The sequence below is a fragment of the Anolis sagrei genome, chromosome 2 (genome assembly GCF_037176765.1).
Source record: "Anolis sagrei isolate rAnoSag1 chromosome 2, rAnoSag1.mat, whole genome shotgun sequence".
Lineage (NCBI taxonomy): Eukaryota > Metazoa > Chordata > Lepidosauria > Squamata > Dactyloidae > Anolis > Anolis sagrei.
In genome coordinates this window covers 191,025,278-191,053,223 of record NC_090022.1, presented here as the reverse complement: position 1 = coordinate 191,053,223, position 27,946 = coordinate 191,025,278, and the positions used below count along the sequence as shown (strand labels likewise).

The window sequence follows — 27,946 nt, the reverse complement described above, 5'->3', positions numbered from 1 at the left end:
GATTACCCCAGAATATTATTACAACGTGAATTGTTTTGGATTTTTACCCTTAAAACTGTACATCCCAATGGTCTAAATGATGCCATTTCATACCAGTGTTTCTTGTAAACCAGGGCTCCTCAAACTAAGGCCTGGGGGCCGGATGCGGCCCTCCAAGGTCATTTACCCGGCCCTCGCTCAGGGTCAGCCAAAGTCTGAAACGACTTGAAAGTACACAACAACAACAACCCTATCTCATCAGCCAAAAGCAGGCCCACACTTCCCATTGAAATACTAATAAGTTTGCATTTGTTAAAATTATTCTTCATTTTAATTATTGTATTGTTGTAAGTTGTTTTGCATTACAAATAAGATATTTGCAGTTTGCATAGGAATTCATATTTGTTTGATTTCTCAAATTATAATCCGGCCCTCCAACAGTTTGAGGGAATGTGACCTGGCCCTCTGTTTAAAAACTTTGAGGACCCCTGCTGTAAACTATAGTGTATATCTCTTTAACACTTTCATTACCTGCTCTACCTGGTTTGAGCCCCCTTAATTGCTTCACTTTATATCCCAGAAAATCTGGCAGTGGGGACTCATATAATCCAGTTTAAAGCAGAAAACCTGGGTTCAGCTCCTGGGATATAGGGCCTGTCTGGAAGGGCCCTTAGTCACTTGGGGACACTTCTCTCCTATTGGGATCTTACAGTTGTGACATCCAGCATGCTCAGCTGTGAAGAGTGTATCCCTTATTGAGAGCTGACTCCCAGTTTCCTGTTCTTGGAAGTTGAGTTCCAACTTCAGGAAGGGGGCGGGGTCAGGGTGGGAGGGGCCACGAGAGGAGGCTTCGCTTGTCCCCGCCCCCTGAGCCCTCACATGTGGGAGAAGAGGAGCAGGAAAGGGGCGGGGCTAGAACCCGGGGCCTCTAAAAGCCATGGGCTTGAGGGGGAGGAGCCAAGGCAGAGCCCCGCTCTCCTAGAGGGCGGGGACGATTTGGGAAGTGGGCGTGGTCAGGAAGATGTTCGTTTCCAGTTAATAGGCGGTTGCTGGAAGCGGGGGCGGGACTTTGAGGGAGTGAGTGAGAGCCGGGACCGGGAGCGAAGTTAAAGAGGGGGATTCTGCGCACGCGCAGCTGAGGCGAGGCGAATCTGGTGTAGGCGCGCGTGTGGACGTGTCCGGCGACGTTGTAGAAGCAGACCTCAGTCGGAGAAAGGCAGAAGCCGGTAAATAAAAGTTGGGATCATGTGGGCGGCTGTGATTGTGATGGTTGTTACTGGGGGAATGAGTTTGAGATCAGAAAAGGGTTGGGAGAAGGGATGGATTTATGTATAACTTTCCCGCCTTTTATATGTTCTCCAGAGGACTATTACTACTACTACATTGTCAGTAACTTTCATAGGTGCGTCTATACTGTGGACTTAATGCAGTTTGATACCACTTGGAACTGCCCTGGCTCAATGATACGCACTCATGGAAATTGTAGTTTTATGAGGTTGTTAGCTCTCTTTGCCCTATCAAACTACAACTCCCAGGATCCCATAGCATTGAGCCAAGGCGGTTCCAAGTGGTGTCAAACTGCGTTAATTCTACAGTATGGATGCACCCCTTGCCTCACATTCTCAGTTATAGTTTGCCAGGCATTGTATTCAAAAAGGACAGCCATACATTTGTGCTAAAGTGGTGTCAAACTGCGTTAATTCTACAGTGTGGATGCACCCCTTGCCTCACGTTCTCAGTTATAGTTTGCCAGGCGTCGTATTCGAAAAGGACAGCCATACATTTGTGCTAACTAGCAATGTCAATTCCCTTAGGCAGGAAGCAGCCAGGCTTTGAAGCTGCAAGGCTAATAATAATAATAATAATAATAATAATAAATTACAAGAAATGAGATTCCATCTGAACATGAGGAAGAACTTCCTGACTGTGAGAGCCGTTCAGCAGTGGAACTCTCTGCTCTGGAGTGTGGTGAAGGCTCCTTCTTTGGAAGCTTTTAAACAGAGGCTGGGTGGCCATCTGTCAGGGGTGCATTGAATGCAATATTCCTGCTTCTTGGCGGGGGGTTGGACTGGATGGCCCATGAGGTCTCTTCCAACTCTTTGATTCTGTGATTCTATGATTCTATGTATACCTCGCCACCATCTCCCCAATGGGGACTCGGGGTGGCTTACATGAGGCCAGGCCCAAACAACAAATTACAGCAGAATAAAAAACCAAAAACGCAAACAATAAACAACAACATCATGATTACATAAAACATATTAAGTGCTAATCAAGATGGCAAATTGAAACAGTCACACCTACCTCACATAAACAATCGTTTTTGTCCTACCCTGGACATCCCACAGATATATAAACCCCACTTGCCTAGTTTCCAACTGACCCCCTCAAACTCTGAGGATGCCTTCCATAGATGTGGGCAAAACATCAGGAGAGAGTGCTTCTGGAACATGTCCATACGGCTCGGAAAACTCACAGCAACCCTATCTATGTATTTATATGTGTTGGTTTGTACCACAAAGGCTCTTACGCGGTTTGGTGGATCTAGACCAAACCTGGCGCACATACCCTTCATTCCCTGACTTAAAACAATGGAGGGATTTCGACTGAAAACATGGCCTCTTTGGAGGACAGGACCCCCAAAAGTGAAAAAATGATGGATGCAGTGTTTAAATATGACCACAAGAGGGCAGTGTATAGATAGCAAGGCTCCAGGAGGAGAAACCATCAAGGAAAATGTGCTAGAGCGTCACCAGGGAGGCCCTGAGAAGGCCAGGCCGTTGCCAAGGAGACACTGTGAGGAAGGAGGCCTCTTCAGAAGGCCAGGAAAACATGGCAGCGAAGGGAGGAAGGAGGCACTGCAAAGCGGCAACACGGGAGGAGAGCGGTGCATGACACCGATTACATCTCTCTGTGCATTATATCCAGAGCCCCATTTACACCTCAGTTCCCAAAATCCTCAGCCACAATAGGGCAGTGTGGATTCTGGGAGTTTTAATCCAAAGGAGCAACTCTCCAGTACATAGTTCTGCACATAGTTGTCGCAATTTAAGAAGAAAATGACACTAGTGTTCACTCTCACCTATCCAGATGGATAGGTGAGAGTCGCTTAGGCTGTCGAATTGTTTGGATTGGTCTTCAGTGATCATGGCTTTAAATATGGTTGACGGACTGACAGCCGGAAAGGGGACGTGTCCTAAGAAGAAAATGACCCTGTAGTGTTCACTCTCAAGCGATGGATGTTGCTTAGGCTGTCAATTGTTTGGATTGGTCCTCAGTGATCATGGCTTTAGATATGGTTGACAGACTGACAACCGGAAAGGGGACGTGCCCTCCTTATTAATGGTTGTGTAGAATAATAATAATAATAACAATAACGCTTAGGAAATATTCAACTTGTGATTTTGTGATACGAAATGCAGCGTATAGATCTCGTTTGCTGTGACTTACTGTGTTTTTGTGTCAGTAAAATAATAATAATATAAACCTGCAAAGGTAGTAGAAAATGGACACGCAAAAATACTATGGGACTTTCGAAGCCAGACTGACAAAATTTTGGAACACAATACGCCAGACTTCACAATTGTGGAAAAGAAAAAAGTCTGGATTATTGATGTCGCCATACCGGGTGACAGTCGTATTGAGGAAAAACAACAGGAAAAACTCAGCCGTTATCAAGACCTCAAAATCGAACTGCAAAGGCTCTGGCATAAAGCAGTACAGGTGGTCCCAGTGGTCATTGGCGCACTGGGTGCTGTGCCAAAAAATCTCAGCCGGCATTTGGAAATAATAAACATTGACAAAATCACGATCTGTCAACTGCAAAAAGCCACCTTACTTGGATCTGCACGCATCATTCGAAAATACATCACACAGTCCTAGACGCTTGGGAAGTGTTTGACTTGTGATTTTGTGATATGAAATCCAGCATATAGATCTCATTTGCTGTGACATAATAATAATGATAATAGTTTATTTTTAACCCACCCTCTCTCCTCAAAGGGACTCAGGGTGGCTTCCAACCATAAAACATAAAAGGAGAGGACATGTCTGCAGGAGTTGCCTGTTACTTGGTTGTGTAATAAGGCCTATCTGTTGAAATCCCTTCCTAGTTTATGCAACCATTAAAGGTGCAGAAGTCCTCTCCTGTGCAAGGAAGTGGGGGCTTCTCTTCCCATCTCTTTGTAGTTCCCATGTTCTAGTGAGCTTTGTTACAGATGACTGATTGCCCTGAAATTTGTGTCTGTGGATCCATGCCCAGAACTGTATGTCTAAGAGTAGATCTACACTATAGAGTTAATGCAGTTTTACCACTTGAACTGCCATGGCTCAGTGCTGTAGTTCTACAAGGTTTTTTCCTTCTCTACCAAAGAGGGCTGATGCCTCACCAAACTACAAATCACATGATAATGAATCATTGAGTTGTAGTAGTTAAGGTGGTCTCAAACTGCATTAATTCTACAGTGTAGATCAATGGTTCTCAACCTGTGGGTCCCCAGATGTTTTGGCCTATAACTCCCAGAAATCTCAGCCACTTTATCAGCTGTTAGGATTTCTGGGAGTTGAAGCCCAAAACATCTGGGGATCCACAGGTTGAGAACCACTGTTGTAGATGCGCATCATATAATCAACTTGGCATTCAATGGAGTGCCTGGCACAATGTTTCTCAAACTCTGCTCTTCCAGGTGTGTTAGACTGCAGCTCCCAGAAATCCCAGCCATCTTACCAATTGTTAGGAATAGTAAGAGTGAAGTCCAAAACATCTGGAGGAGCACAGTTTGAGAAACTCTGGCCTAGAGGATTGTGGGAAATCAAATTGGTAACTAGACTTGGGGATTATCGGGAATGAAAATGGTATCTAACTTTGGTTGCTTAGCATGGTAAATAAATAAATAGTGCTTCCATCGCTGATAAACCAGATTGGGGCCATTGAAAAAAGAGGGAACTCACTATATGTCTCTTTGAAAAGAAAAAAATAACACTTCAATCTTGGAGGCAGCAATGGTACAGATGCATAAATATGAGTGCTCTTTTCAGAGCATTTTCTTGAATAAATACCCCTCAAATCAATTGTACAACCAGACCTCACCATCTGCTGCAGTAAGGGGAATAGAAGACTTACAAAAGTGAAAAAAATGAAAATAAAAAAATGCTTTAAAAAATCTAGAAATCTCTGTGTACTCCAAAATATGGATATAGAATCTCAGTGGACCTCTCTAGAAATTCGTAGAGAGGTAGTATATGTATGAATCTCTATATCCTCCAGTATGACTATGCTCGGTTTCTATGAGACATTGACCATAGAATTGCTCTGGAGGTCTTAGAGATTCCTAAAGGGACTGTATTACTGAGATCCATTTATAATGCGCTTGGCGGGGACGAGAGACAGGGCCTTCTCAGTGGTGGCCCCTCGGCTGTGGAACGCCCTGCCTGCAGTTATCAGATTGGCCCCCTCCCTGCTGGTGTTTCGGAGGAAAGTGAAGACCTGGCTGTTCGAACAAGCATTTGATTAAAAAGTGTAATTGAACATAGGAATACGGAATAATGGATGACGAGATTGGATTCTGATTTTACTGTTGAGGCGCTAATGATTGTTATACTGATGTTAATGATTTATGTGATAATTGTTTTTAATTGCCCTATACTTGTTTTGTGATATTTTGTACTGATGTTGTTCACCGCTTTGAGTCGCCTGAGGGCTGAGAAAAGCGGTATAGAAATAAAATAAATAAATAAATAATCAGATCTACAAAAATCAAACTTTCAAAGGATTGTTTATTTCCCATTTCCGAAATTTGCTGTTATTTGATTTTATGTGGCATTGCCATGATGTATCACTTACTATGTTGGATATTAAAGCTATTAAACAGCCTCTTTTTAAAAAAGAAGAACCTCGATACTAAGGTCTTGTTTTTGTGACTGAAGGGGAAAATGTTCCTCTGGCCTTCCAGACAGGGAGCATAGGCCACAGATCTGGCTGGGATCACGTGCGGTGATCCTGTCCTTGTGAACTGCCTTGTTCTGTAGTGTGTAAACAAGACTTTTTCAGAGCAGCTCTGTACAGCAGCCTAATTACACGCGGGACCAGGATTGAATTAAAACCAGAGATTACTTGCATAATATGTACACATTAGCAAGTCTTTGTTATTTTCCTCACCCTGTTGAAAGTAAGGCTTGTTGGAAATGGGTTTGCTGGGAGAAGGCAGGTTTGTGTGTGATCTGAATGGAAATGTACAGAGAACTGCTGGGAATGTCAGGCTGCGCGTGGCTGCTTTTTCACCGTGGCAGCTTGAATCGTGCACCTAGCCTGGTTCTCTGCCAGTATCACTGACAGCAGACAGCTGTAAGGGTCCCTGTGGCACATACTGTCCGAGTTATCTGATCTTCTGTTAGTAGTTACACACGACTAAATATGATTTGTGGATTTGGACAGGGCTTAAGTTCTGAAATGAGGAGTCAAAGCATAAACGTGCCAAAATACTATACTAAAACAAATAATGCCCTTTAAATTGAGGATTTTATTGATGGCTATAGTTTTCTTATTCCTATTATTAACAATAATATTAAAATTAAATACTAAGGGTTTCTAGCTATACTCAAAATAGTACATTGTGTGAGTCATATCTTATTCATGTTCACATTTTTATCTTAGTTTCCCTCCAAGAAACTCATGGTGGTACCTGCTTAAAACTGCATCCTTAATTTGTATAAGAAAGCTAAATTAAAATGAAATGATATGACTTAGAGTGGGGTGCCAGGTCCCATCTGATCTTGGAAGCTAAGCACAGGTAGTTCTGGCTAATACTTGGATGGGACATGGACAAGGGATACCAGATACTCTAGACCAGGGGTCCTCAAACTAAGGCCTAGGGGCCGGATACAGCCTACCACGGTCATTTACCCGGCCCTCGCTCAGGGTCAACCTAAGACTGAAACTACTTGAAAGCACGCAACAACAACAACAACCCTCGTGCATCAGCCAAAAGCAGGCCCACACTTCCCATTGAAATACTAATAAGTTTATATTTGTTAAAATTGTTCATCATTTTAATTATTGTATTGTTTTTAAGTGGTTTTTGCACTACAAATAAGATATGTGCAGTGTGCATAGGAATTCATGTTTTTTTCAAATTATAATCCGACCCTCCAACAGTTTGAGGAATTGTCACCTGGCCCTCTGTTCAAAAAGTTTGAGGACCCTTGCTCTAGACCATGGCTTCTTAAATTGTGGACCACGACCTCAAATGGCATCCCCTTAGCTCAATGTTGGGGGGTCATGAAAAAATTGCCAACAGTAAAAGGTTTCTGAATGCCACCTAGTGGCTGTTTTAGACAGTTACATGAATCTGTTGTTCAGTGTTTACGGTGTACTCTGCAGAAAATGCTTCAGCTGTACTCCATAAAAAGGAAAATCAGCCTGTTTAGCAAGTTTTGTAAATGCAGATTGGTTAGTAAATGTTTTATTTTTATATCTGTTTTATATATCTATATACTTGGAGTCACATAAAAACTTTCCTTGGAGAGGGGGAGGAGTTACAAATTGAAAAAGTTTAAGAAGTCCTGCTCCAGACTATATTTCAGTGGAAGGAACTGGCAAACTACCTGTGAGGCTTCCTTGCCCATCGGCATGTGACTTGGAGGCACACTCACACACTTAATTACCTTTCCAGTAAAAGTTAGAATTTGAACCCGGGTCTTGTTAAGTCCAGCATGTCCCCTAACACCTGTCCCATTTATTGTTTCACAGTTGAGCCATAGCAAGTCCTATGGGTTGCTAGCTGTACTAAAATGTTACTTTATGTGAGTAATATCATATCCATATATTAAAAGTTCGTCTGATTATTCATGCTGTCTACTGAATCCCTCTTGCTTTATTTAAATCTTCTCTAGTTTTTTTCTTTTGAGTTTGATCCAAGAATTTTTCTAACCTATATCCCAATTGAGATAAATTGTATGATTATGTACCACACCAGTTTTAAGTGAGTCTGTGGTAAATTGTGTGGCAATATATCAGTGGGACCTCTTGCAATTGACTTGCTATGGGATCTAGGATGTTTCTGCAATCCATTATCAAATTTAAATATTTCTTAAATGTTTCTTTGTCAGCTAATGATGCATACAAAACATCCCCCTTTGTCTGAATTTGGTTAAGGAAGGGGGTGATGATTAACCATTCCTCCCACCCCACTTTAATATCCCTTTAAATATCCCCTTTCCTGCCACTTGTATCAATTAATCCACATTATTTACAAAAATATGAAAAACAATCCTTTGTTCCTGGCTTCCAATAGCCAGTAAACTATTAATGACCTGTTTGCCTAACTCTTGACAAGAAACTGCCACTTGTACTAAACATACAATAGGGATTAGGGCAGCGTTTCTCAGCCTGGGGGGCGGGACCCCTGGGCGGTCACAACGGGGTGTCAGAGGGGTTGCCAAAGACCAAAAGAAACACACAGGTCATGTGAGTTCTTTGTGCCAAGTTTGGTTAAATTCTATTGTTGGTAAGGTTCAGAATGCTCTTTGAACTATAAATCCCAGCAGCTACAACTCCCAAACATCAAGGTCTGTTTTCCCCAAACTCCATCAGTATCCACATTTGGGCATATTGAGTATCTCTACCAAATTTGGTCCAGATCCATCATTGTTTGAATCCATAGTACTCTCTGGATGTAGGTGAACTACAACTCCCAAACACAAGGTCAATACGCACCTTCCAGTATTTTCTACTTGGTCATGGGAGTTCTGTGTGCCAAGTTTGGTTCAATTCCATCATTGGTGAAGTTCAGAATGCTTTTGGATTGTAGGTGAACTATAAATCCCAGCAACTACAACTCCCAAGTGACAACATCCATTCCCTTAAACACCAGTATTCAAACTTGAGCATATTGGATATTTGTGCCAAATTAGGTCCAGCGAATGAAAAGACATCCTGCATATCAGATATTTACATGACAATTCACAACAGTAGCAAAATTACAGATATGAAGTAGCAACAAAAATAATGTTATGGTTGGGGGTCACCACAACATGAGGAACTGTATTAAGAGGTTGCGGCATTAGGACGGTTGAGAAACACTGGATTAGGGGTTTGCTGTAGTGATCCTCCCAAGATGTTTTGACAGGCCTCTTATTCCTTTATGCAGAACTACATTTATTGTTCATATTCGTATGTACAAAACACACTTCATAGGTGTGCTGTTCTTCTCATGCTGTGGTTGTCTACGTAATAAAAACTCTGAAAGCTGGCTTAGTCTGTCAATAGCCAAATCATTGCTTTTAACTTCTTGGGTGGCCTTGTGCGGTTTCAGTTCTCCTTCTGTTTAAATCTTCCTCTTAAGAGTTTCTTGAGGATTGATACTTTTATTTACTTTGTAGTATATATTTTAGTGAGCCAAAAAAGTCAACCCAGACTTTTCAAAACATTTAAATAGTTACTCTTATGAAGCTGTAGTCATGTAATTGTCCACGGATGTGTGGGCTTTTTTAGATGGATAGAAGAACTTGAGCACTGCTTTGGAAACTCTTCGGGTGGCTCTTTTTTCATTCGTGAATTAGCCAGAAGACAATAAACCTGCTCTTGACTCTGATAGTGTTTGTAGACATATGTAGCCGTAGCACTTAGTCTGTAGTATTAGTACATGTGCCAGTTTGGGCTCTCCTTCAAACTTTTTTTTGGATTGAGTTCAACTAAAACTTTGCAAGGCTTTGTACAACGTGAAAGGGGCTCTCAGACCTGATCAGGTAGCAAATTGTGCCTACCGCAAAGCTGCCCTTATCTGTTGTGACAGTGCATTAAACAGTTAATTTCTTTTTAACATAAAATGCATTTGAAAAGGTAAACAGAAAGTCTTTCTGAAGTGTGGAATGGATTGTGAAGAGTGGTGTTCGATCCAGAGGTTATATTTATGGTATGGAAAAAAGAGCTTGTTTTGTATCCGATAACCAGTCTATCCTGTTTCAAGAAACTTTAGTCTGTATACAGTGTCCTCACTTCAGTTCCCACTTACAACATAGGGATAATAATAGTTTTAGGGACTGACGGTTTTAAGGACTACGCTCTTATACGGCAGTCATGGACAAACTTTGGACCTCCAGGTGTTTTGGACTGCAACTCCTACAATTCCTAACAGCCAATAAGCTGGCTGTGATTTCTGGAGCTGAAGACCAAAACACCTGGAGGGCCAACGTTTGCCCATGCCTGTTATAAGTACTGATGATTAATGTATTTCAGATGTATTGAGAATATGAGAGGAAGCGTTGTCTGAAGACTTCTTCTGTTAGGAGTTGGATGCTATCTTAAAGTCGTAACAAAAAAGAAAAATGCTTTACAGTCACATGGAAACTTTGTGCACTCAGTACCAATGAGACATAATATTCCTGTAGTACTTTTAGCACCTTTGAGGGGGGTGGGTTAAAATGTCCTGCCTAAGCAAAGATTCAAAATGCAGCCTTATTGATTTATAACTCTGTGTCATGCGGGTTGTAAAATGTATATAATGTTTCTTTGTCTTGTTCATTTGTAGACAATATGTGGTTGTTGTTTTTTTAAAAAAACGATATTTGGTTGTAGGTTCTGTTGTTGTTGTCTATTCGTTCAGTCGCTTCCGACTCTTCGTGACCTCATGGACCAGCCCATGCCAGAGCTCCCTGTCGGCCGTGGCCACCCCCAGCTCCTTCAAGGTTAAGCCAGTCACTTCAAGGATACCGTCCGTCTTGCCCTTGGTTGGCCCCTCTTTCTTTTTCTTTCCATTTTCCCCAGCATCATTGTCTTCTCTAAGCTTTTCTGGTCTTCTTATGATGTGGCCAAAGTACTTCATCTTTGCCTCTAATATCCTTCCCTCCAGTGATCAGTCAGGCTTTATTTCCTGAAGTATGGTCTGGTTGGATCTTCTTGCAGTCCAAGGCACTCTCAGAATTAAGTTATATAGGATGTGTTTATTGCCCTCTTTCAGAGGGGAAGAAATATGGCATCTTTGGTGTCAAATAGGATGGCTATGCATTAAGCATTATCCTTTTCCCTCTGGACAGAGGAGTTGGGGACTTTTTGTCCTTCCGAACTGGTGTCTTGTATGTGCGTAAAAAGGGTGTGGAAGCTATGGTTTGCTTGGCACCAGAGGGAGGAGTGGGTGGGATTTTCTTTTTTCTCACTCATTCATCAGTTTTCCCATTGTCATCTATGTATGCTGTGCCATTTTAACAAGTCCTGGGGGAGAACCTCGAGTTCTGTAGAAATGAGCTTTTGTTTGTTCCAGTGCTTGCTTTGTGCTGTAGGATGCTTTCTTCCCACACTTTATGGTGGCTAGTGATTCATCTTCCTTTACAGGATGAAGAATAACTTGATCTTCATTTCCTTCTGAACAACCCCTCTCTTCTGTGTTTGGTTTTACCATGCAGCCATTTCAACATTCTGGGGAACTGCTGTCCACAAAACAGATGTGATGGAATTGTCAGCCAGTTTCAGCATGTGGGTTAGCCTGGCCTCTAGACATTCACTCAAGGCTGAAAAAATCCTAGGAGCCTGGCTGTTCCAGCAATAAAAAATGATGCAATACTGGCACCTAAAAGTGTTGGCACTGTTTACAATCCTATGTCAACCTGGCTCTTAAAAAAGTTGAAATACAATAAACAAGAAAAAATGCTGTCCAGAGTTTTGTGATGTCACTTGATTGGCTATTGCTTAGGTGAAGGATTTGCTATTGGAGGTGAAGTGGCCCTCTTGTGTTGTCATTGTAAAAGATAAATGGTATGCGTATGAGGGGAAGGAAGGAAGGAAGGAATAAAGGAATAATAATAATCATAAATAAAACTTTATTTGTATACTGCCGTATCTCCCCAAATGGACTCAGGGCAGCTTCCAACATATAAGACAAACATTTAATTGCTGGAAGGAAAACCATACAGACAATTACATCAAAATAAACCCATTTGACAACATAACACAACCTAATTTAACTTAACAAACAAAATAACAGCAACTAAAAACATAAAATACCAAAATCCTGGTAAACACACTAAAATATATATACTAAAAACCCATTTCATTGTAGCTCTATCAGTAGAGGTTCAACAAACTAATGGTTAGGATTACCAAATGAATGTGGCCAACTATAAAAGGGCTGGGCAAGGGGTAGTGCAAACTGCATATTATAGGGCTGGGGAAGTAGATGAAGTGAAGGACAGAGTCCTATCTGACTACCCAGAGACTGGGCCTAGGGACTAATCATTTTTGAAAATTTGCTGGAACATCCAGGTTTTCAGATCCTTATGAAAGAATGACAGTGTGGGGGCTTGCCTAATCTCACTGGAGAGAGAGTTCAAAACACGGGGGGCCAATACTGAGAAGTCCCTCTCCCTTGTCGCCACCAATCGTTCTTGTGACAGTGGTGGAAGTGAGAGAAGAGCCTCCCTGACAAATCTTGGAGTCTGCACCGGTCAGTAGGGGAGATGCGATCCCAAAGATAGGCAGGGCCCAAACCATTTAGGACTTTGTAGGTCATAACCTGCACCTTGAATTGGGACCAGAAACTTATCATCAGCCAGTGGAACTGCTTTAATATGGGTGTCTCACAAGACATTGTGAGGTAGGCCTTCTCAGAGCCAGAAATGGGAGAAAGGGGAGGGGAAGGGAGGTAGGTAAGGAAGGGAAAGAAAGGGGGAGGAAAATGAAGAGAGGTAAGGAGGAAGTGGGGAGAAAGTAAAAGGAGGGAAGGAAGGTAGAGAAAGGAAAGAGGGAAATATGAGGGGAGGAAATGAGAAAGAAGAGGTGAAAGTGGGGGAGCACAAGTCCTTCCAGCATCCAGGCATCATTGGGCATATATGCTAGTTATTCATACAAGGCAGCTCTTATATTTTCGTATGGTGAGAATCGACCATTGAAGGTCCTCAAACTACATAAGCAGAGACTATCTAGTGAAAGTGACAGCTGTCAACAGAACTTTCTGGAAATCCATCTCGAGGGTGCAACTAGACCCAGACCTTAGTGGTCATTGTTTACCAGAGAAAAATAGCATTTCCCTACATTGCTGACATTTACTATGTTCCCAGTAAATTAAATTTTAAAATCAGAGAATGTCATCTCTGAAACATTGGCTGCAAATCCATCTCTGAAAAATTGCCTCCAGATCTGCACAAGCATTCACTATCATTTGCAAGACAATTAAGATTTCAAATGTCAGAGTGTTTTCTATGCTGTACAAGTCTTTTTGGTATGTTGCTAGTTTAATTACCTTACTCTCTGTGTTTCTATTTTTGTATCATAGTTAGTTACATGTTTGGTAAATTAAGGAAATCCAGTTTGCAGAACCAGACTTCAGTTTGCTGGTCTGCCTTCTTGGGTGAAGGCCCCAACTGAAAATTCTTGGTGTTGATACTTTGTGAGGTTGTAATGTTTTGTATGTATAATGGTGGTGTCCTGGTCCTGTGATTTGTGAACTCTCTGAAATACGGCCTATTAAAGCAGCCCCAAACAGGACACTTTTGGAAAGACCAAACAGGCTTAAATGTGTCAGCAGTCCAACACTGCAAAGGGCAGCTTTTTGTGTTCACATTGGTAGTCCGGAGACTGTAGAATCCAGGCACTTGTCTTTGTAATCTGCTTCATTGGGTGAAAAACAGTTTGATAATCAATATTTTTCCACTTCAGGTGTACATTGTAATGTCAATCAGCAAGCCATTATCATCAGTAGGCCTGGGAACTGTCTGTACTTCTAAGAATGGAGAGGGGAACTGTTCATCTGGATCATAAGGAATATAAATAGCAAGATAAGGGAGAACAAAAGTCCAGGGAGATAACACAGGGCAAAGACTGCTACAGGTTTAAAAACCACATTGATGCATAATTCTAATCTAATGTAGTTTCAGCACAATGGTTGGAAATGGAAAATGGCGAGGCATTGGCTTGGGTATTAAATGTGTCTGTCTCCCGACCATTCTAAGATGATTGCATATCGCAGGCATTCAGTGGGAAATTGATATTTATTCGAAAGTGTAACAGGTGGAAGTAGTATTCGCTATGTTATCTTGGCTGGGTTTGCATGTCATTGTAAACCAATCATCTCAGACTCTGTCTTTTAATTTTGAAGCATTTTACTGGAGCATGCTTCCAGGTGGCCTCCATTGAAGGTGAGCGCAACTATACAAATTGTAAGCCTTCAGCTAATGGCTTGCTTATTGTGCCATCCAAATCTGTTATTCTACTTTTATTGTCACCTAACAAGCTAGGTAAGCAGACCAACAACAAAACTATGCTCCCTGTTCAAGATCTGTCAATATCCTCCAGCATAGGTCTGTGTTCAATCTCTGGCAGAGCATGACCATAGCATCACACTAGAAAATCTAAGCAGAACATATTTTCTTGGTGAAATGTAGAGCAACAGCAGATAGGACAGTGAATCTAGCAATCCACAAAATAAATAAATAAATCTCCAAATGCTTAGCCCTCAAATGTGGGAAGATGACTGCACTTCCTTCTAGCTCCTGGCAATAAGGCTGTTCGGCATTGAGGGAGCTGAAGTCCAAAATACTTGGAGGGCCGAAGTTTGCCCATTCCTGGTGTAGTAGCATCCAAGTGTTTAGTGAGCAATTTGTATTGAAAGACTCCTCTGGATCTTTTATCCAGAGCATTTTAAGTTATCCAATCCTAGTTTAAGTTGCTGTCTTGTCTGTTAAAGATGACATTCACTCTGAGCTCACCAGGGATATCAGAAAAATCACCATACATTTTGGCTGAGATGTAAGGTGTTTGACTGAAATGATTGGTGCTCTGAGTAAGATGTAAAGAGGAAAATATCTCAAGAAGGCAATGGGCTTCACCTTTCCAGACTTGTTTTCTTTGTCTAGGGGCAGAGAGAGAGAGAGAGGTGATCTCTGAGGTACAGTTTTTGAGAGATTGTAACTTCCGGACTTACATGACTGCAGAGTTCGTGACTGTGATTGTTTGCTTGAATAACACTGTAAAATTAGTGGTGCACTGAACTCCGAGTTGCTGAAGCTTATCACATATGAACTCATTTGGAAAGGGGCTATAGCATAGTGGGAAGTAATAAGCAAATGCTTGCTAATAGAAGGTCCCAAGTTCAGTCCCTATCATTTTGAGTTTAGGATTGAACAGCTACTAAGGGGAGGATATTCCAAAGAACCACTAGTCAGAAAAAAACTACCAGCAACTTTTAATAAAACATGTATTGTACTAATTTCAAATATTGTGAAGGCTCGAATTCACAAGACAACAACAACAGCAGGTTGTTCAACATACAATTTGTTAGACAGGTCAAGAAAATATCCTTGACCTGTCTTGAACAAATCATATGTTGAACATCCTGCTGCTGCTGCTGTTGTTCTTAATTCGGAGATTTTGCTCCTGTACTCTTCAGTAGTGACCTGTGATTTATCAATGTTATGTAATAATAATGTGTAAGGAGCCTCTCTATTCGTGTCACAAGAACCAGCCATTTTATTGACTGTATCAATAAAAGGAGAGTGATGCTGAAGTCTTTCTTCCCCAAGAGCGAAGACTGTCATAAAGTTTTTTCTCCATAAGATTAGAAGACAGAGGCACATTTCTTCATAATACTTCACATTTTGAGAGTATATTTTTGCAAGCATTTTGTTTGTGCTACCTTTCATGTAAATAGCAGTCTTGTAATGTGAAAAATCATTACTGTATTTTGCATAAAGTGCAGTTTACCTTTTGGGAAAAAACATAAAAGTGTGAACACAGCAGTTGACAGTTTTATATTGGGGGTTCTCAGTATTCTGAGGTGTCTTTTCTCATTGTGACTATCTTTACAATGTCAGAATGAACATGCATGCCTATCTCTCATAAGTGTTTCCTTCACTTTTGTGAGTGAAGATCTGCAGTTAAGGACCAGTGTGTTCAACTAAGAAAATAGAGTATATTACTTTAGAAAAAAAATGTCTATTCGAATAAAATGTGATACTTAAGAATCATACCCTTTACATTCAGGTGCAAAATGTTGTGTAAGCAAGTTGTATTATTCTTCTAAAAGACAGATAAATTACTGAATAATGGGCCTATTTTAAAGAACAGTTTCCCTCCCCTGCTTATTGTTGTCACTTTTACTTGTTCTCTGTTCCAACTTATAGTAAGTGTAATAATACTGAATTTGTGATGGAATGCATGTCTTTTCATTTTAGACTTTTCCTGCTTTGGATAGCACTTGCTTATATTGGTAACTGACCAGAGGCTTCTTCTTTCTTGAAACAGAACATTGGTAAGAAGTACGTAATTCTGTTTTCAGTTATTATTCTGGCACACTGATTATTTTGATTTCTGAAATGCTTTTGAGTTTTCTTGGAAGGCCTTTTTTATTTAGCACTAGCTGTCCCCTGCCACGCATTGCTGTGGCCCAGTCTGGTGATCTGGAAAATAAAGTAATTAGAAAGTGTTGGTTTCTCAAATGTCATGGTAGCCTAGTAATCTTGCAAGAGACTTGAGGCAGGCTTTGTATAGGCCTGCCTCATGTTTACCAGCCAATCTTGAACCAGTTAGGCATTGGAGACAGTTGTCCTATGTTTTCTGAGAACCCTAGAAGCCCTCATTCAGTGAATCTCTGCTAGTTGAGACTAGTAATTAGATTTAGACCCCAGATTTTAAACATTTTATTGCCATGTTTCTATTTGTGACTTTCCACAGGTTAATAATGTTGCTTTCCTGGCATACATTTGACCTGGAACTTTAAAACACAGAAACCTTTTATGTCTATTAAGAGCTAAAAATAGCAGAGTGGTAGTTTGGACTGTAATTTGTTAGACTCCAATTGCCCGTATCAGATAAGATTTATTTTTATAGAACATAATTTGTTTCCCTTCAAAAACAATGTTGACCGTGGTGTACACTCTCACTAGTTGCAGAATGCAATAGCTGAGCAAGCCTTGAACCTAAACCAATTTTTAGCTATTAGCTTTCAGCCTACCCTTGGACAAATTGTTTTATCTCTGTCTTCAAGTTTCCATTTTTCCATGTTTATTTTTCCAGGCTGTCCACCCTAGGAGCTCATAATCTTGTAATGCTGTGACTCCCAAAGCATCTAAGGATCCATCACTTCTCAGTCTGTTAACAAATTGTAGCAAATCTTCTAAATCAAAGCAGAGTGCCTTTTGGTTTATTTGCCCTAAACGTTACAACTTTTATTTCATTCATTTTCAAAGGGAAAGTTTTCCTAGTGAGTATCTGTTCAGGGACAGGGAGAGCAAATTTGACTTTTGATGGAAGTATTTTTTAAAAATCGCATTTCCAAATTCCCTTCCCAGCTACTTTTAAAAGATGGAAGGGAGAGCCAGTTGAAGGGGACCTAGAGATAGCTTCAAGAAAAACGTTTATTTGGGCAGTGTGCCTTCTAGAATTTTGTTTCTTGACCTTTTTGGTGCAGAACTAACTTTCAAAGGTTTCTTCTTTGTATGTATTTCCTTCTTGATATTTGGGCAGACGTTCCTTTATGTATGTATCTACATTTGAGTTTATGCAAGATTTAAATTGCTACTCATATTAGTCAATCAGTTACTTTTTTGTGTGTGAGGAGCAACTTGAGGGACTACAAGTTGCTTCTGGTGTGAGAGAATTGGCTGTCTGAAAGGACGTTGCCCAGGGGATGCCCAGATGTTTTACCATCCTGTGGGAGGCTTCGCTCATGTCCCCACATGAGAAGCTGGAGCTGACAGATGGGAGTTCATCCCGCTCCCTGGATTCGAACCTTTGACATTTCAGTCAGCAGTCCTGCCAGCCCAAAGGTTTAACGCATTGCGCAACTGGGGATCAGTTACTGTCATGAAGGCAACAATATCTTTCAATAAGTGATAGCTTGGTTTATAGCTCATCACGAACACACTGCCTGTGAGTAACCAAATGCTTCCCAGCTCTCATAGACACACAGTGATATCTCTCAAAATTCCTCAGAGAACTTTGCTTTTTCACTTCCTACTTCAGCTGTAAAGGTTCACTAAAAATATTTCAGGACCTGAAGGAGAAATACACAAACTAAAGCTGAACTTGGGTCTGTGAAATGAGTTCTAGCACATTGCTCAGCCACACATCATCCTTGGCTGTCACCTTTTTCTTGAAGGTAGCTGGTGGTTTCCATTTCCTCTCTCGTCTCCCACTTCTTTATTGTGGCACTAGATAGGTAAATGTGTGTATTTGTTTGGATGCACATTCACACAGACACACAAAATTCTTGGTTAATTGTCAATTTTATTTTCTGTGAGTTAGGAGAAGAATGCTGCCTAGCTTGGATAGTGACAACCCAGGTTCTGGTTAGAGTCTGTAGTAATGGGGAATCAGATTTATATAGTTCAGTGGAATAATATGATCTGAATGATTAACTCCAGGGTTCAACTCCCTCTTAGTTCCCTCTTAGGTCATGAAAAGCCACTTGTTGACCATAGGCAAGCCACATTCTCTCAGCCCAAACCGGAAGCTCCTATAAAAATTCTTGCCAAGAAAACCTTATGGGAAGCTTACCACAAGTCAGAGTTGCCTTGAACAACTATGCTGTACTGATAGAAAAAGTGTACAGAGCTGAACTTTTGTTCACATTTTGTTCACAGAGTGTTCACATTTGGACATTTTGAATATCTGTGCCAAGTTTGGTCCTGATCTATCATTGTTTGAGTCTACAGTACTCTCTGGATGTAGATGAACTACAATGCCAGAACTCAAGCTCAATGCCCACGAAACCCTTTGAGTATTTTCTGTTTGTCATGGGAGTTCTGGTTCAATTCCATTGTTGATGGAGTTCAGATATGCTCCTTGATTGTAAGTGCAACTACAACTCCCAAATGACAAAATCAATCCCCCCCTACCCCGCCAGAATTCAAATTTGGATATATCAGGTATTTGTACCAAACCTGGTCCAGTGAATGTAAAATTACATCTTGCATATCAGATATTTACATTACAATTCATAACAGCAGCAAAATGACAGTTCTGAAGTACCAATGAAAATAATTTTATGGTTGGGGGTCACCACAACATGAGGAACTGTATTAAGGGGTTGAGGCATTAGGAAGGTTGAGAAACACTGCCTGATGGCAATACAATGAACTTTGAATTGCCTAAAAAATTACCTTCCAATAAACTGCTTTTTCTTCTCAATTAAATGCCAGCCTAATTGCATCATTGAATTTCTATGAGCATTTCTATTACATGTAGAAAGCTGGAGTTGCAGATAGAGTAGTGGAAAGAGAGCATTTAGATAGGGTCATGGAATAGCTTGGCCTTGGAGAGAAGTAGACTGGATTATTTTCTCCTAATTAGCAAAAATCAAGAGACTATGAGTGTATGTGGACATGGGTTCTGGATGAAAAAACTCTGTGTTAGGTACATGGAATCAGGTAATGTAGCTGAAGAAGAGAGGTTCCATTGCAGTCTAGTGCAGATAACAGCCTCCAATATCTTGTTTTGGCAAAAAGAGAAAGAAAACAGAGAGGGAGAGATTGTATGCCTTAAAGGTGGGGAACCTCTCCCTCCTGCATAACCTCTTACAACAAACTAGTAAGGTGTGGCACACAAGGGGAACAAATAGTCCCAAACAGTGCTTGCGGGGCAAATAGCTGACTTGTGCCACGAGCCAAGCTCCATGCTACAAGGGAGTGAAAGAAAACAAAATTTCCTTTAGTATCCCTGGCTTGTGTTTGATGTTTGGAAAAGTAGTTTATACAAGAAAGTGGGGAGCTCTGGTGTCCCTCAGCTAAGGCCCTGGGAGGGATACTGCTATGTACCAGGCAGCCATGGCTGAATCTCTCTAGAAGGAAAGATAAAAATTGTGGCGTCTGTATGCACTGCGAATACTTGGCCATGGCCAGGTACAGAAATAATATCCATTATGCAGCTGATAGCTAAAACCTTTTTATAATATTAGTAATATATCACCCTGCCTTTTGATCATAAGGCTATATGTGTGTGTGTGTGTGTGTGCACTTGTGGGTAAACAGTATTTCTTGTTTCTTTGTCAGTGTTGATGTGGAGATTGTCTGGTTTGCCTACTCTGGAACATGCAACATATCATTGTCCTTCTTTTAGGGGTCCCTTTCAAATCTATAATACTATATCTGGGTGTGTGTGAATCATTCTCATATATATATATATATATAGTTGGATGGCTGTTTGTTAGGAGGGCTTTGTGTGGGTAGTTTGTCCCATTTCTGTTGTTAGTGGGGTTCAGAATGCTCTTTGATTGTAGGTGAACTATAAATCCCATTAACTACAACTCCCAAATGTCAAGGTCTATTTCCCCCAAACTCCATCTGTGTTCATATTTGGGCATATGGAATATTCATTCCAAGTTTAGTCCAGATCCATCATTGTTTGAGTCCAAAGTGCTCTCTGGATGTAGGTGAACTACAACTCCCAAACTCAAGGTCAATGCCCACCAAACCCTTCCAGTATTTTCTGTTGGTCATGGGAGTCCTGTGTGCCAAGTTTGGTTTAATTCCATCATTGGTGGAGCTCAGAATACTCTTTGATTGTAGGTGAACTCGATATATATGGATGGAGTAGAAATGTAGTCTGCTGCATCATTTAACTTGATACTAGTTACTCTTGGGAAAGGGGGGATATGAATAAGTAAGCCAACTTTTTAGGTTGGCAAGTGATTAAACAGAAAAAGGAAGGAACGTTGCATTGCAAAATAAACTTGTTTAAACTGGTTGTGGCATGGCTTGCAGATTTCAGTAAGTGACTAATGCTTTCTGTGAGGATTCTTTGTTAAGTTAAGTGCTGGATGTTGACAGCTGGTGTGAAGTTAGATAGTTACATCTCCACCAGATTGGGCACAGCACATAGGAGGATTTTGTGGATTCTCACATTGCGAAAAGTATATCTTAGAGTGGCTACCCAATGTGCATTTACTGGAAACTGAGCCCCACTGAATTTGGTACTTATTTCTGAGTAAATGGGGTCGAATCTGTTTGCCTACTTCTTGAAGGGAGTTTGTCCAAAGTATACATAAAGCTTACAGATCAAGAGCAAAAAAAGATTTCCCAGGTGCAGTCATCAAGGCTGAAAGAACTGCTTTACCTTATATTTTGAAATTATGTATGTTCATGTGCTTTTCCGGAGCACAGTTGTTTCTGCTTAGAAATGACAAATGGGTAGGCTGCATGATGTACAAGTGCTGTGGGTGTATGCCTTCACGATCAGGAGAGGTGACACTCTGATAATGCTCATTATTCAAGTGGAAAGGTAAAACTCCTGCTCCAAAGGTGTCTTTGAGTATAACAGAGTCAGATTAACTTCCCCGGGGTTATTGGAACTGCTAGAAAAGGAGTCAGCAACTGGAATCTGGTGCATTGTGCCTGTGAGTCACATGACTGCAGTCCTACCAAAGAGTCTAAATTGTCAGTTCACTAGTTGGCTCAACCCAGTCATTCGCTGACGGCACAGACCTTGGCAGCTTGGATCTTCTGTAGCTAGAGGTGCTGTGAGCAAACAAGAACTGCCGGGTAAGTTGGCTGCCCAGTTCTCTACACTGGCTTTATCCTTAGATTAGCTTCCTGGCTCCAGTCTAAGTACTTAAAAGTTTAGCAAAAACTCAGCTGACTTTCCATTGTGGTCCCTGTGTGTTCACATTTTGGGGCTCAGACAAAAAGTAGTAATCTTTCTAAATCTTTTAAAAAGGTAAACAAGTTTTTTTTAAAGTGTTCCTAATTTGCTCACATATATTTCAGTACCTCTGCAAATTAACTCTTTGCTTGTTTATAAAATAAAAGTCAGTTAAATGTTCTTCTTTGTAGATTTTTTTAACTTTATTTTTCTCTCAGAATATCTACAGACAAATCTCTTTTGTGTCTTAAACATCTTCCCTTTTAAAGCCTGCCTTTATTGATCTGATGGGAGAAAATAGTTTCCCAAAAAAGAATGGAAGTTCTCTTAATCTCTTGCAAGTTCTTCGTACATTATGGTACTCACAACAGTTATCATTTAGTACAGAGTAGGTAGCACTATTATTGACTTGCTGTGAACTTTTTCATTTGTTTTGGTCTTGTTGTTCCTAAGGGAAAGTACCGTATTTCAAATGGGTGATTAAAAAAGGAAGCGGGTATGTATATTAAGAGCAATTCAAATGTGCTTAGAATTTAAGTTTAGAAATAGTTTTGTTTCTTTTTGCTATAAGAAAATATTACATGTGTGTTCTGCCAGATCAAATTTATGTCAGTTGGGTTCCTCTCTGTCCAGTTAGAGAGGAAGGAAGACTGCCAAAGTGGATTGGCTCCCTTCTAAGAAACCCCTAACAGATGTGGATCACTTGCCTTGTAAATAGGACAACAATTTATGTCTGTGTGAGCTCTGCAGATTCATAAAAAAAACCACCCCTATAAATTTGTACATAACATGAGCTGTATTATTCTGTGAGTTCAGTGAGTTTATTTTATCTCCTTTCTTTCTTTTTCTTAGGCTTAGGGACGTATATGAAAACATTATGTTAACATTTGAGAGGTGAAAAGCATTTCTAATACAATTTTTCCATTGCAATTTAGAAACTGGAATAATCAGTTTGTACAATGCAGGAATTAGCACTATAGCCTTGTTAGATTGATATTATGTCCATTTGTGACAACATGTAAGGAGAAAGCTGATTAAAGGACATTTGAATGATGTATCTATTATAAATGTAAAGCTGTACATGAAATGTGAGTGGTGAAACTAATTGTGATTTGAAGAAATGGTTTAAAAGACTATTTTTTAAATGGTGTAATGTTTCATAACAACAGATCCCAATTCGTCTTTGTCCTGGGAACATTCCTGTATCGTGCTTCAGAAATTAACTTTATACTCAAACAAAATTGAGTTCAAATACCTAAGCTTTATAGATTTGAACTCTAGGGTTGCTGCCAAGAGTGGAAAGCATTTACAGCTGGCTATTGGAACAGTAAAGCTCAGTTTTCTTTTGAGCTGTAGTAAGGACTCATCTGTTTTGCTGAGACTGGCAGGCATAACTACAGTAGAGTGTGCTGTTGTGCAGGAACAGAGTTCGGGATTTGCTTTAAAATGACACTGAGGCAGTTGACAAAATCAGAATTGTTTGCTGTTTCAGTCTCAATCATAGTTCAGTAGACAGTGTGCTGTGGTACTTCATTTGCATTTTTCCTGTTGGCTCCCTTTTCTTGACTCAATGGACCTATTTTATGTTTAGCATGCTTATATAAGGAGTAGGCTTTGTAGATATTTACCACCCTACTTTTCCCAGGGCTCTGAGGCTCAAGGCAACTTATTGAATTATAACAGTTATAGATAGAGATTCCCATCAGTAAAAATAGAGAGACAGGCAGTCCCCGAGTTACAAATATCTGACTTACAAAAAACTCATAGTTAAGAACTGGGTTGAGAACAGGAAGTGAGAGAAATCTACCCACCAGAAGGGAAATTCACGCCTGAAAGAGTTATCATGGGGAAAAGGTGTCTCCACTGAAGCTTTGCTCTGGACATGGCTTCTCATAGACCTTAACATCCCATGTCTCATCAATCTAAGAACCACCTCATACCTGTCACTACCTATCAGATACCATGATAACATAGATAAAACATATATACTGCTGTATATGACAGATTCTTTGTGAATGAAAAAGAGACATCTGTTGACGAAATGCTCAGCAGAACCAATTCGCTTCAAACTGTTCAGAAGCTACACCTTCTTGTGATTCTGGAAGGAATTTGCAAGCTGTCTTTGAAGAAAGATTTTGAGGGTAGTGGTGGCATTGCTGTGACAGATAAAATTGAGTAGGCTGATCCTGGCTTAGTGCCGGCATAGTAAGAGAGTAGTAAAGAGAAGACATGAGGGTAGGGAACCCAAAAGTTTAGTAGTAAAGAGCCTTCACTGTAAACCTCATCCCCCACCTCTCTAAGAGATTGAAGCTGATAAGAGAAAATAGAAAGGGCATATATATAGAAAGAAGAAGACATGATAGCAGCAGGAGACAAAAATAAACGCCGCTTTTCCTCCAGGATAGCTATTACATAGATGTCCTTGGCAAGCTCTTCCTCTTGACTCCCAGGGAGTTTCCAGGAGTACTTAGGAAACTGAGACCTGTTTCTGTTCCCCGCAGTGTGTTCAGATACGATTGACTTCAGGTATCTCCCTTTGTAGCTGATTACTTTTGTCAAATATTTTAGGCTGGAGAAGGATGATGACTTTTGCAACAGTTGAAGACAATTTGAGGATTTCATTGCTGCTTATGTTACACAGTGCACATCTTTTGTCCCAATGCCACTAACTAGTCAAAAAAGATTGTAGGCTTTGAAAAGATATAGGAGCATTTTTATCAGGCTCAGATTACATGTAGCATAAGCAGACCTGTTGGAGTAAGCCTTCATTTAAATCATACCTGAAGAGCAGAGGATACAGCAAACTGATTTGAAGAAAAATCGATGTGGAGGGAAGATGCCCCAAAGGAAGGAGCTAAATGTGACTTTCTATGAGAGTTCAGTTCCATTAGCTTGCACAGTCCTTTTGTCATTAAGTTTGGACCTGCTTTATATATGATGAAGAGTATCCTGATACCAATAGTTGGCTACTGTACGTGTCAGCTTCAGAAACAAAACTGAACCGATATAAAGTCATGAGCAGACACCCATCTTTTGAACTGCCTTCAATTCTCTGAATCTGCCTGTAACCTCCATCTACATTCCTGGAAAAGCCAAGCAACTGTGATTGTTCTTGTTCTGCTCTCCCATTTCAGGACTTGTAGCTGGATTATTGTGCTCTACAGTGCTGTTTTATTTGGTGTTTAACTACAGCATACTGCCAAAATGACCTGTAGCAGATTTCCCATGCAGTTGTGTTAGAAATCTTTGGCCCGAAAATTCCCAAAGAAACACTTTTGTGTAGATGAGATTTATGAACTGCACAAATGTAGATCCATTTCAGTGTATGGCTGCAAATATAAAGCTAGAAAAATGATTAAGAAGGGAATGAACTGCTTTAACCGTTATGTCAATATTTAACGAGTGAATAATTACGTTTGTGTGGCATCCCCACCCCTGTACCCTGCTTTGGTCCCTACAGTGTGTGTAACAAAGACGTCCATAAACAGAAATTATACATTGACCTAAATTAAATCACAAGAACTACTTCTTTGTTGACTCCCAAAATAGTTCCCCTCTACCTTGGTTCTCCACCCTAGCACGGCAGTAAAATCTTTGAATATTCTGTTCACAACATGTGTATTTTGGCTAAGAATATGAAGAAGAGGAAGCCTCAGTGAACAGTCTGTCCACAGATCCACTGGTGTTCTAATATGTTTAGATTTTTATCTCCATTTCATGCTGTCCACTGAGAGACATGCATTATACTTGTGGTAAATATATATTTCCCCAGAAAATCTGAATCTGTACTAAGTAATGTAAAAACCAACTGAAAGATATGGCCTTTACATTATATGATACTCAGATCGACAAAACATGGCTCATATAATGTTATGGCACTTTAGTTCCTATAGTCCCTCATCATTGTTACGCTGCTTGGAGGCTGATGGGAAGTGCAAATCAACATCAACTGGACATCCATGCCTTCCCGTCTTCTCTGTATTCACAGATAATGGCTTTGAGATATTATTTAGTGATTTAATCCTACACTTGCCTGTTCATTTTAATGAAGCACTTTTCATTTTCTTACACTGTGGTCTGACCCCCATGTCACACAATAATATTTGATGCAGTCATCAATAAGATGCTTCTCAGTTTCTCCTACTATCCCAATTGCCTATAAATTATGTTTCTTCTGCCTCTTGAAAAACATGATCACGTTTCAATTCAGAATCAAGCCTTTTAAGTTTGTATTCAAAATTTGCCCCACCTCTCTTTTTTTTAGAAATTATGATTTACCTGCACCCAGACTAACAGTATTCCAAGAATGGGGTTTACTTTATTATTTTAATTTTAATGATACTAGCATATTATCTTTCATCATGGTGGGCATATCTTTAAGATTTATCTTAGAGCCCAACTTAGGCATCAGTTCCAAAAAGACATTGCCAGAGTTGTTGTTGTTCATTTGTTCAGTCGTTTCCGACTCTTCGCGACCTCATGAACCAGCTCATGCCAGAGCTCCCTGTCGGCCATCACCACCCCCAGCTCCTTCAAGATCAATCCAGTCACTTCAAGGATCCCATCCATCCATCTTGCCCTTGGTCTGCCCCTCTTCCTTTTTCCTTCCATTTTCCCCAGCATAATTGACTTCTCCAAGCTTTCCTGTCTTCTCATGAAGTGGCCAAAGTACTTCATCTTTGCCTCTACTATCCTTCCCTCCAATGAGCAGTCGGGCTTTATTTCCTGAAGTATGGACTGGTTGGAACTTCTGGTGGTCCAAGGCACTCTCAGAACTTTCCTTCAGCACCACCGTTCAAAAGCATCTATCTTCCTTCGCTTAGCCTTCCCTATGGTCCAGCTCTCACATCCGTAGGTTACTGCGGGGAATACCATTGCTTTAACTATGCAGATCTTCGTTGCCAGTGTAATGTCTCTACTCTTCACTACTCTTCACTATTTTATTGAGATTGGTCATTGCTCTCCTCCCAGAGTAGGTAGAATAAAAGGCAAAAACCTTTCCTCTGTAAGGGACTGGATCGCATTCACTGGAAGAAGACGGGGGAGCTTCAAGTAAAAGGAAGTTCATTGCTTTGTGAGCACTTTAGGACAGTTGTATTGTGGGTTTCAATGCAAGGATTAGAGACAGCCTAAAATATATGAATAAATGGGGAATTCTTGACAGTGTGTGTTAATTGTTCTTTAAACATTCTCTGTTGCATCCTATCTTGAAGGGCATCAATACACTCTTAGCATGGGTTAGCTGCTGGAGTGATTTCTAGTGGGTCCAAATAGTGAAAACACATTCGTTTCTCGTGCAGCTAATGTGCACATCACTTTGCAATTGATAAAAATTTCTTTTGAATCCACCACACATATCCTGGTCTCGCTGTTTATATAATTATTTGTAAGTAGATTATTTAACTCATGGTTGAGTGTTGTACAGATTGTTACTGAACTGCAACTTCCAGAAGCTGGGACTTACAATTCGGCAACATCGACATGCGGAGTAGAGTATTTTCCTCTCTGATAAAGATGGCTAATTTGTGTAAAGTCTTTTTGAATGGCTACAGACTTTAGAACTACTTGAGTGACCCTTCTGTGCTCATGTTACTTCTCAAAGGCTGGGGCCAGGAAGAAGTCAGGTCTAGGAGGCCTGGTCTCTTTCTCCTTCTCATAAACCTTGAGTAGTCTTCACAGGCTGTGGCTTTAGAGGCAATCATCTATTGCCATGCTGTGAGATCTCTGAAGTAAAGGTGCAGGGACTCGCTTCCAGAAGCAGTGAGCTTTTAGTACAGCTGAAGACTTGATAAAACTCTTGACGTTGTCTTTACGGATGAATACACTCCCTTGCTCATCCTGCAGTGCCTCTTATTTTTCTATCTCTGCTGCATTGGAGTTGTTAAAATATTTTGTTTAATCAAAATAAGTGGAATAGTTGACATTAGTGGCATATTACAGACCACACCTGTTTTGTATATCTGCTTTCAGAGAGTTAAGTATCCTTTTCTCACATACTGTGGGTGTACGTGCCCCTAGTTTGGCATCCACTGATCAAACCACTATTTCACATTTAAATCATAATCCAGGGTAATACTTACTCATTCTTATATTAGTCTAAATTCAAAAGAAAGCCTTAAAGTAGCATAAGTCTAAGCACCAATTATAGTCTGCATAGGGAGGCAATCCTGCTTGAACTGAGTGAGGACTGTACTTAATGTTAGTCCCAGCTGTGTGTGTTATCAATGTGTCTTTACTGACTGATGAGATAGGGGGAAAAACTTGACTATATGGCAGGGCTTTGAAAGGATAGTGTGAGCCTCTTCCCCCCCCCCCCCCCACAATAGAGAAGATATGTGTTTATGAAATCAACTGGATCACCATAGCAGCATCGACGTCATGTTGGTGTGAAAATCAGTGTTTTTC

General features: G+C 40.5%; 1 protein-coding gene across 5 annotated transcripts in view; it reads left to right on the top strand.

Moving 5' to 3' along the window:
• Window positions 1–955: 955 nt before the first annotated feature.
• VDR (vitamin D receptor) overlaps window positions 956–27,946 on the top strand; it is a 100,172-nt gene continuing 73,181 nt past the window's right edge. For 2 of the 5 annotated variants that reach the window (XR_010909288.1, XM_067464278.1), the window contains exons 1-2: window positions 956–1,205; window positions 16,138–16,214. The gene's annotated coding sequence lies outside the window, so the exon portion shown is untranslated. Of the gene's footprint in view, window positions 1,206–16,137; window positions 16,222–21,350; window positions 21,442–27,946 lie in introns of those variants that run through there. The other 3 variants (XM_067464279.1, XM_067464280.1, XM_067464281.1) reach the window with 3 other exon arrangements.